The sequence below is a fragment of the Haemorhous mexicanus genome, chromosome 5 (genome assembly GCF_027477595.1).
Source record: "Haemorhous mexicanus isolate bHaeMex1 chromosome 5, bHaeMex1.pri, whole genome shotgun sequence".
NCBI lineage: Eukaryota > Metazoa > Chordata > Aves > Passeriformes > Fringillidae > Haemorhous > Haemorhous mexicanus.
In genome coordinates, this window is record NC_082345.1 from 70,008,792 (window position 1) to 70,014,857 (window position 6,066).

The window sequence follows — 6,066 nt, forward strand, 5'->3', positions numbered from 1 at the left end:
CTGTCTCTAGTGGTTGTAGTGGTGAACCCTGACCAGAGTCCTGTGTGTCTCTCTTGACTGAAGACCCAGTTGCTGATGATAGACTAAATGCATCCCATCTTTCTCTCTTATTCTTGGCTCTGGCTACAGCTTGGTACAGGATCATATGCTTGTCCTGTGTAATAACTGTTACACAACAGCACAGGAGAGGAAAGCTCCTTATTTCATCAAGGAGCAAAGTGGGAGTGGTGTCTATTGCATACAGCATGGACACCCCAGCTAAGGAGAGCATCTCTGTTCTGGGAACATTTAATTCAAGAATATACTTAAAGGCAAGCACGTACTTTACAGATTTCCAGTGTGGGAACATCAGTACACAGAGGGAGAGTGCTTTGAGATTCATCAAGGTGGAATGTTAGATAACTTCAATGTATTATTTTTGCAATGTATTATATGCTAATTCAACCTACCTGAGCTAAAGTTCTCCTTACTAAGTAGGACATCATTCTGAGGAAGATTTTATAGTTACAGGGCTTTATCAGCTCCACAGTGTTTTTTCTTTATTTCTTGATTTACTCTCAACACCTTGTAATAACTGGTGTAATCTCACGTTAAAAATGTACCCTGTCAACATTTTTCTACCCCAGGTGAGTCCAAAAGAGTTTTTTTTGTGCTTTTGATCATCATTTGTATATTTTTTCCCTCTTTCCTCGTTCTTCAGCATTACTGATTACTAGTCCTGGCACTGAGTTTATTCTAGGAGACCAGCTGTGTGTTGACACATTCTGTCCTGAAGGTGGGGAAATTTATGGAGCACAGTTCCAAGTACACAGCCCATTACTGTGTATTATAGAGAACTTCCCTCCTCTGCTTGGTGAAAACTCGTTATACCAGTTCAAAAATATGTCAGGTATGCCTCTCCTTCCTCCAGCATTAATCATTAATTAACATGTGATACTGACATTTCTGGTTGCTACTTAATGTAGCAAAACAGTATTTTATGTGCGTTTCTAATTTCTTCTATCACCCTGCAGCCTCAGTGGAGGGTGACACATGCAGCTGTCAGTGTCACTATGCTGGTAATGCTGCCCAAAACAGAACAACAAGAACAAGCCCATGCTCATAAAACTCCTCTTGCCAATCTGACTCCTTTGCCTCGTGTTACAGGCCAAAATTTGTGCTTCTTCTCAGAGAATGTGCTTATTGTATTTGCTACTGCAAATAGCTGAGAGCAGACACACTGAACTAAGCACCTGTGATCAAAGAGGATGTTATTCACCTGGTTTGGACTTTTTTCACAAACAGTTTTCATTTTGGGTCTGTCTTTTCTTTTTCTCTGTATGTGTCCTGGATTTGATAAGAATTGGTAGAATGGAGCAGTCAGAAAGAAAACAGACTGATGGGAAGCTATCTGGTTTTTACATGAATTTCAGTAGGATTAGAAAGCCCCATGGGTAAAGTTCAGAGCCCCTTGATTGAGGCAGTGTATGTAAGGTAAAAGAACAGGCAACAGATAGACAAAATAGGGAAATAAATATGTACTGAGATATAAGATAACCATGAAAGAAACAGGGTTTAGCCAAAGTGAAGGTCAGGTTACATTTACAGTCATTATGGTTGACTTAGTGTTGTGATAAACATGGTATTATCATGACTCGTTATTTGCCTAAGAGTGGCCATGGGAAACCTCCAGACAAGAGCATGGCTTGTTGTACAAAGTACTGTACCAACAGCAAGTCACTATTATTGTTTACAATCGGTAATCCCACATGAAATGTGCTCCAGGACTGATTCATACAACTTTTCCCCTTGATTGACCACTTCCTTTTTTTGGCTTGGCACTTACAGCCAGAGCCAAAAGTAGGCTTTAGTGTCATAGCAGTGCTTGCTTTTCAGTGCCCAGCTGGCAGAATGCATTTCCAAGCAATGAGATGAACTTACAGTAACCAAAACTTGGTGCTTTGCCAGTGACTCAGTAGCAGTCAAATATCCCAGCCCAGATGTCACTACTGCCTCCCTCTTGCCAACTCTGTGGCTTTTGTTTTGTGGTCAGGCAGGTTCGTGTAGTGAAACAGCTTAAAACAAACAAGACAAGATTGAAAGCTCCCTCCCCAAGTTTGCTGATGACACTAAACTGGGTAGTGAGGTGACATGTGGGAAGTGATAGCAGTCTTGCAAAGACAACTGGAAGGGCTGGAAGAGTGGACTAGCAAGAACTGTATGAGGTTTATTTAACAAGACAAGAGGCAAGGTCCTGCACCTGGGACAACATAACCCGAGAACCCATTAGAGGCCAGGCCACACCTGGAGTACTGTGTTTGGTCCTGGTCTGTGCAATTCAAGACACAGATTGGAGAGGGTCCAAAGAAGGGCCACCAAGATGATCAAAAGGCTGGAGAGCCTTCCCTGTGAAGACAGACAGAACCAGTTAGGTCTTTTCTGCCTGGAGAAGACTTTGGGGAGACCTTATCAGAGTATTCCAGCACTTAAAGGGTGACTACAAAGAGAGTGGATGCTCTCTCTTCTCAAGGAGCCACATGGAGAAAACAAGTGGCAATAAGTACAAATTGCTCAAGGACAGGTTTCATCTTTATATGAAAAATATTTTTTTATGGTGAGAACAGTCACTCACTGGAACAAACTCTCCAAGAAACCAGGTAGAGCTGGAGGTTTTCAAGATGTGACTGAACAGGGTGCTGCATCAAGGTTCCCTTGTCCATGAAAGACTGGGCTTGATGATGTTTTGAGGTCCCTTCCAGCCTGGGCTGTTCTATGATTCAGTGATTATTTTTGGGATGTGTTCATATCTTTTTTTTTTTTTACCCAGATGTTTTTGCATTTGGTTTGGACTGACTGCTGTTGGACAAAAACTTTAGGATGAGGGAGATAGATTTGAAACCAGATCCACTGCTGTAGGGACAGGAATATCTTTGAGCTGCACAGAGCAATATCCATCCCTCCCCTGGATGATCAGGGTACATGTGTGGAGAGTGAGAGATGAGTTTGAACAGTAGTGGTTCAGAGGCAACGGAGTCTTTTAGATGGGCACTTCCTAGACAAGTACTTGAGATACCATCACTTGCTGTGAAAAACAGTCAAGATAGGATCTGTGGAGATCAGATACAGTCAGTATTTATTTGATACTCTTTAGGAATGCCTAAAGTTTAGCCCTGTTTGTGATTAAGCCAGAAGAATATCTAATTTCCAGGTTATGTTAGAAGTTAATTGAGAAATGGCCCTGAGGCAGCTGTGGTTCTTTGCCTGTAGAGAAGCAGAGCTGGAGGCATTGTGAGCTGTGTTTATTAACATCTCTCCAGCCAACCTTCACAGTCTTCCTTCTGCCCTCTGGACATGCAGATTCCACGCTGTCCCTTCCCTCTTCAGTACCTTCTCTCCTCCCTGCACTGCGGTGGCCAGCTCACTGTCCCCAGTCCCCTCTGCCTCCTCTGCCAGCACCCCCACCCCACCCATGCCTTAGGACCTACCCTCATTCCCCTGAACTCTCTCTATTGCCACTGTGGTTTCTTAGTGCTTCTCTCTCTCCATGAAGCCGTGTCCCTCTTCCTTGCCTGATCTCACAGGCATACTAGTGAGTTATCTAGAAACTCAGACCTAATTTCTTTCCTCTCCTTGCTTCTGGTGTTAGTGCACCTCACTGGTGAGACAAGATTTGCAGGTACGAGAAGAAGGCTGCAGAGGAAGAGGAAATTCCCTGATGAGTTGTGCTGCCTTCAGGCTTTGTCTGCACTTCACCTGGGGGGGTGGGGTGGGGGGGTGGGGTGTGGAGAAAGAAGAGCTGGGGTGTATTTTTGGCACTTAGTATCTCACTTTCATTTAAATTCTAGTTTTGGCTCCTAAATCTTCTATTAGATCTAATCTATCATCTTTTCCTTCAGCAATTCCTACTCTGAGAGCAAATACTTCCCTTTTCCTGTGTTTTGTTTAGAGGGGGATGGAACAGCTTTCTCCTGGTGTTGCAGTATCTGGTTAAAGGTGGCCTGATTTTAATAGCTGTTCCTTGGTTTCTGCTATTTAAAACATATGTTTTCTGACATTTAATGATGTTTGTTCTCCCATAAGTCCCAACGACTATAAACAACTGGTTATTTTCCAGTGTCAGTGAGTTTGAAATTAATGCAACTTATTTTCCTGTGGGGAACAGGGACATATGTCACTGAATTGAATTAAATATTAATCGTATTATTTCCAAAGGGGAGAAGTGCAACTAGAATCAAAGAAATATAGAAAACTCTTTGTTCCAAGAGAGCACAAAATACATATACTTGGAAATAAACCTGTATTTTTAAATTGCTGTGGGGTATTGAGGTTTGTGCTTTTTTCTTTTTTTTAAATTTACTCTTTGTTTTTCCTTTTTTTTTTTTTTAAATTTCTGATTTGATTTCTTTTAGAACTGAAAGTTAATTCTTCTAATGGTATTCCATTGGCCCATGATATGAGCCTGAATGATCTTAATTGCAGTTCCCAAGGACAGGGTGTCCTGCGATACAGCAAGCTGTATTTTGCATTTGAGCTGTATTTTCTGTTTCAGCAGGACAGAGTGGTTTATGGAGGGGAGCAGGATGGAGGGGTTCCCTGTAGATCATATTTGAGGGAAGGACTTGCCACTGTCATTCAGGATATTCTGGAAGGGAATTCTGGTGGGCTTGTGGGCTCTGCCCAGGGTCAACTTCAAGTCAGTGGAATAAATCCCAGTAATTTCATTAGGAGCTGAATCAGGCCTTTACTAGATCGGGAAAGGGGTTTAGACTTCTGTAGCAGAATGTGGATGGACTTTAGACATTTAAATTTCATCTGCAATCCAAACAGTCTCTGCTTATCAGCCATCGAAACCCACTTCTGCCTTATCTCTTCATGAGCATCTCAGTTTTCCATGGCAGTCCAGTGGCTGCACGTGCTGTATGATTGAACAGAAGACTTCAACACAAACTAAACCTTGTCCAACAGAGTGGCTGACACATTTTCCATCCTCAGTGTCCCTCAAGAGTGTCCACAGTATGTCTGGGGATACTCAGGGGTATTTACTTGAGAACTTGGGTCCTGTGACTGTACCTCCATAAAAGCTGGATTGGAGGATACCCATCATGGTTCAGAAAGTAAAAGCAGAGATAAAAGCTTCTACTTCTACTCAAGGCACTACAACAAGAAGGTGAAAGGAAGAAAGAGGGATGGAAATCCTCACTTCCAGATCTTCAGGGACAAATCATGTATTTTACATTGCCATTGATGGATAAAATAACTTCCCATGGTGGCAAGCCCCTAATCCCACAGGACAAGGCTATTAGAGGATAATCCTAACCTAAATTGCAACCCTGTGTTTGAGTACTGGTTCTCCTAATGCTCCAGGATACAATTACAGAACAAGGCCTGGAAACCACAGCCTTTGTTCTGCCTTATTGCTTAATTGTTTAATGAAGTATTCACTTCATCAAAGTGAGTGCTTTGTAATTTTGTACTTGCATGCAGCTGGCAGGGGCAAAGAACTGGCTTTTTTACAGAATAACTTGTTCTTTTGGTGGAAGAAGGTACCATTAAAAATATCAGGTTGCAATAGTAAATAATTTGAGAGGTCTCTCCATAAAAAAGAAACCTTAAAAGTGAGGAATGAAAGCACATTTTTTACTGCTGGGTTTTTGTCCCTTTTCTTCCTTGATGCTGTGCTAAGACAGATGGAAGAGGCAGTGGGACAACTAGTACCAGATCTTTCACTAACAGGTCTGTTCTGAGGTCAGGACACTGCTACCATGTGCACCTCTCAAACTGGAATGGGAGAGGCCTTCCCAAATCAGGAAAAAAAGAACTATTCAAAAAAGCCTTATATCAAGCTAAGAGTAATATTCAAACCCTTAAGTGCAAAGTCACTACATATAAGTGCAAATAAAATGAAAAAAAAAATTCTAAAAATTTCTATGAATTTCAACAGTCTCCCTGTTCTACTCTTGAAAATATTCCTATTCTTAGGACAATATGTCAAGCTTCAGCTCCTGAGTAGTTCCCTGATGAAGGTCAAGTGCTCTGAGACATCCATTCCCTACCAGCTGCAGGTAGGCAGATCTGTACCTCCCTGCA